Source organism: Erpetoichthys calabaricus, chromosome 9 (assembly GCF_900747795.2).
Source record: "Erpetoichthys calabaricus chromosome 9, fErpCal1.3, whole genome shotgun sequence".
Lineage (NCBI taxonomy): Eukaryota > Metazoa > Chordata > Cladistia > Polypteriformes > Polypteridae > Erpetoichthys > Erpetoichthys calabaricus.
Window position 1 is genome coordinate 70,774,948 of NC_041402.2, and position 4,955 is coordinate 70,779,902.

A 4,955-nucleotide genomic window follows, 5' to 3' on the forward strand; every position below is an offset into this window, starting at 1 on the left:
TGAATGAATGAGTCTGTCCTTATAACGGTGCGTGACGTCATGCAGGTAGCCTCGCCTCAAACTTTCAAGACTCACGTTCCAAATATGGTCCCATCCTCCAACTTGTGGCTCTCAGCAGGTAAAGCTGCGGCACCCTCTGGGTCCTAATGCGTGTCTCTTTCTAGGAGGCAATACAAGATCAAAAATCGCCTACTTGTGTTAATTTTTAGACGTTTAGGCGTAAAATCCATTCTCTGTTTCTACCTATTGACTAGAACAGAACTCTTAAATAATAATAATAATAATAATAATAAATTTTATTTATATTGCACTTTATATTTTAGCAATCCCAAAGTGCTACAGAGTAAAAATAGAAAAAAAAAAAAAAAAAAAAAAAAAAAAAAAACTCTTGTTCCGTTTCACTCTTAAGAATGATTTGTATTGTATATGGTAAAAGTTTCTGGACAATTCTGGTAAATGCTACTGCACCTCAAATCCGTCATGATATACTGTAATTAAATCACCATATAAAGATTGGTTGATTAAATACATACAGATATTAACGATACATTACAGTATAGGAATTGTAAGAGTTTATTTTGTTCACTTTTTAAGTATGGCAAAAACCATTCTTTCTTCTGAACAAATCCTGTCTGTCATTAAAAAAGTTCATGTAAACTGTGTGAGATTTTTATGATTTTTTTTTCTCCCACTCTGTAGAATGTAAGAAACATTATACAATTTTTTACATAATGGGAATAGTATTGTGAATTAAAATTCATACTATGCCAAACAAATAGTGCTTCATCCAGGGACGGTCCCTGCCTTGTGCCTGATGCTTACTGGATGGGCTTCAGCTTCCCCATGACCCTAATCTGGATATATGGATTTGGGATAAGGATGGATGGACCATTCCAAACAAAGAAGAATAGCACACAGTTCCATACATTAAAGCAAATTAGCTCTGCAATGCAAAAAAAGAATATGAAAGGGATTTAGCCAGGATTTAGAGGGTGGCAGACACTAAGAAGCTGAATGGCAGAGTTGTGTGGAGGTTAGTAGTGCTCCTGGAGTTCAGAAATGATTTCAAAGATGGGAGACAAGCATTCTCTTAAGACAATGTGTGTCCTCTCCATGATCTGGGAAGTACTGCACCTAACCTTGTATCCAGTATTCATTAGGATGTTACACTGCATATATTGGTAATAGAGTCTGATTTATCCAAATAAACCAAAATACTGATCACAATGAGCTGTTTTATGCAAATTATCGAATGTATTAAATATTTTAACATTAATTGGAACTGGTATCAAAATAATTTCAATATGATACATAATTTATAGATTATTTTATTCTAAATACAACATTGTCAGAGTAGTTTAATCCAATTCATGGCTACAGAGGACCAGAGATTTTCTTGGCAGCTTTGGGTGCAATACAGGAACCAACCTTGGGCAGGGTGCCAGTCCATCACAGAGTCCACTCACGCACACATCATCCACATGAGCCCAATTCAGAATTACAAATAATGATGTAGCATTAGTCCCTCAATACACACAGAAACACTCACAGAGACATGGGGAGAACATGGAAATCCTACGTAGAGATGGTGGCTAGGCATGGGTTTAGAACTCAAGACATCAAATGTTTTTGTCACCTTGTAAAGTATGTTAAGTTACATTCTTTGCATGAAAATGTGTTGTATAAATATACATTGATGTAAATCCATGAGGCTGCAGCAGTAACTACTGTACTGCCCTTGTTAAATGTAGTGCATGGGTAGTACAATCTCCAGTTGCAAAACAATTCTCAAAAGAGAAACTTTAATAAAAATCCCACAATGCTTACCTACATACAGGGAAAGTCTTTACTAAGGTGTACATTTTGTTTTAATTAATAAAACATAACCAACTTGCTAAAACATTGATAAAGAACACCAATCAGCACAAAGGTCAGTAAAGTTGTCATCCAGCATAATTAAACAAAAATCCTTCTCTTTCTAGTATTGTATATTCCAGCAATTGGTAGATCATACAGTATGCGGTGATCTGTGCATGAAAAGGTATCCTGGAATGCAGGCTTTGCCAAAAATACTAGGTCGGGTTATCTTTTATAGAATGAACAATTATTTAAGCAACTGAACATGGCCTCTATTAGGTGTTGTATTCTGGGCCAGGATTTAAGTGATATTGCCAAAGGTTAAACACTGAAATAGCTTGTCAATAACAGGACTGAGGACAACTGATAGGTAAAACAAAATTATGTACACTACAGAGGACTTAGTGGGCATAAAACAGAAACTCACTGATCAATCTCTAATGTTGTCTGTATGCATAATGTGACTGTTTTTCATGAAGATTTTATTACTGTAACTGGGTATGTTAAAAAAAATGAACTGATACTGTAAAAGTAAACACTCACAGACTCTTTTTTAAATTTGATTCAGACACCACAATATGTTTTTTTATTTGTCAGAAATAACACACTAATTTATGTGGTATTGAGCTTTCACACTTAAAGTGTTAAGTGTATGTCTTTAAAACATGTTTAATCTCATTTGTCTATATCTTTATTCATTGTACATTTTTCTTCAGACAGTGTATACTCCTTTAAAATGATTTTGAAAGTCATAGCAACACATGCTAAAAATGAGATGTCCATTCTTCCTTCTTCTTAACCCAATGTCAAAAGGTTTTATAGTTTTTATTGGCCCACTCAGACTCCCATGCCTCCTACCCCCTGTCCATTATCAAACCCATTTACAGTAACTGGAGTGTCCACAGAGCTGGAGCCTATTGGAGTTTTACAGTATTGTTAAAACAGAAATTTAACAAGTAAAGTGCTTTTGCATATAAATATGTTTTATTACTGTTGTTGGGCTGCACAGCAGTTATTAGTGCTGCTATCTCACAGCTCCAGAATCCTGGGTTCAAATCCTAGCCCAGTCATGGTCTGTATATAGTCTGCATGTTTTCCACTTTTCTATTTATCCTTGAAAACTGATTAGTATTTAACTTACTGTAATTCTGTACTTCTGTAATTTAAAGATTAGTTTGCTGTTTTCTTTAACCCACCTGTTGTTTTAAGTGATCTGTTTTTTATTACTTTTAAAGTGGACAGATTATGTGTAATTTAACATACCTTTTAAGTATATGCATGTCCTTCTCTGTTGTAGAGAAGAAGGTTATTAACATATTCAGCTATTTAAATCCAAATATTGCTTTGGGCAGCCATACCAAAGGTGTAATATATTTCCACTTTTTGTTAAATATAACTTATTGTAACCCTATCTTTCAATAAATAACAATAAATTATATATATATATATATATATATATATATATATATATATATATATATATATATATATATATATATATATATATATCCATCTATCCAGTAATAAAACATATTACTGATGTTTTAACCAACAGATGACGATTTGAGAGAGGCATGTACGTGCTGCATGACATACAGTAAGTGTAATGTTTGACCTCGTATTTATCTTAAAAGATACATTTTTAACACATACTGGGAGTTTTTCTTCCCAATTGCTCACAGAAACCGGTTCCTCCACACTCCCTATTTTGTCCTTGGTCATTCAACAATGATTCACACCCTGGCAGAGTTAGTATAGAAAGACACAGCGTGGGTGTGGGACACACCACAATGGCAGGCATTTGAGCGGGTCAAAGAAATGTCATCATTAAAACATTTCAATATACAGTATATCAATAAATCGTTTTTTAAACAGTTAGATTCAATAATAACCTCATTCATTTGGAACTCAAAACACCCACGTATCCGAAGAGCGACCCTACAAAGACCTGAGGCAGAACGTGGCATGGCTTTACCTAATTTTCAGTTTTACAGTGGTGTGAAAAACTATTTGCCCCCTTCCTGATTTCTTATTCTTTTGCATGTTTGTCACACAAAATGTTTCTGATCATCAAACACATTTAACCATTAGTCAAATATAACACAAGTAAACACAAAATGCAGTTTTTAAATGATGGTTTTTATTATTTAGGGAGAAAAAAAATCCAAACCTACATGGCCCTGTGTGAAAAAGTAATTGCCCCCTTGTTAAAAAATAACCTAACTGTGGTGTATCACACCTGAGTTCAATTTCCGTAGCCACCCCCCAGGCCTGATTACTGCCACACCTGTTTCAATCAAGAAATCACTTAAATAGGAGCTGCCTGACACAGAGAAGTAGACCAAAAGCACCTCAAAAGCTAAACATCATGCCAAGATCCAAAGAAATTCAGGAACAAATGAGAACAGAAGTAATTGAGATCTATCAGTCTGGTAAAGGTTATAAAGCCATTTCTAAAGCTTTGGGACTCCAGCGAACCACAGTGAGAGCCATTATCCACAAATGGCAAAAACATGGAACAGTGGTGAACCTTCCCAGGAGTGGCCGGCCGACCAAAATTACCCCAAGAGCGCAGAGACGACTCATCCGAAGGTCACAAAAGACCCCAGGACAACGTCTAAAGAACTGCAGGCCTCACTTGCCTCAATTAAGGTCAGTGTTCACGACTCCACCATAAGAAAGAGACTGGGCAAAAACGGCCTGCATGGCAGATTTCCAAGACGCAAACCACTGTTAAGCAAAAAGAACATTAGGGCTCGTCTCAATTTTGCTAAGAAACATCTCAATGATTGCCAAGACTTTTGGGAAAATACCTTGTGGACTGATGAGTCAAAAGTTGAACTTTTTGGAAGGCAAATGTCCCCGTTACATCTGGCGTAAAAGGAACACAGCATTTCAGAAAAAGAACATCATACCAACAGTAAAATATGGTGGTGGTAGTGTGATGGTCTGGGGTTGTTTTGCTGCTTCAGGACCTGGAAGGCTTGCTGTGATAGATGGAACCATGAATTCTACTGTCTACCAAAAAATCCTGAAGGAGAATGTCCGGCCATCTGTTCGTCAACTCAAGCTGAAGCGATCTTGGGTGCTGCAACAGG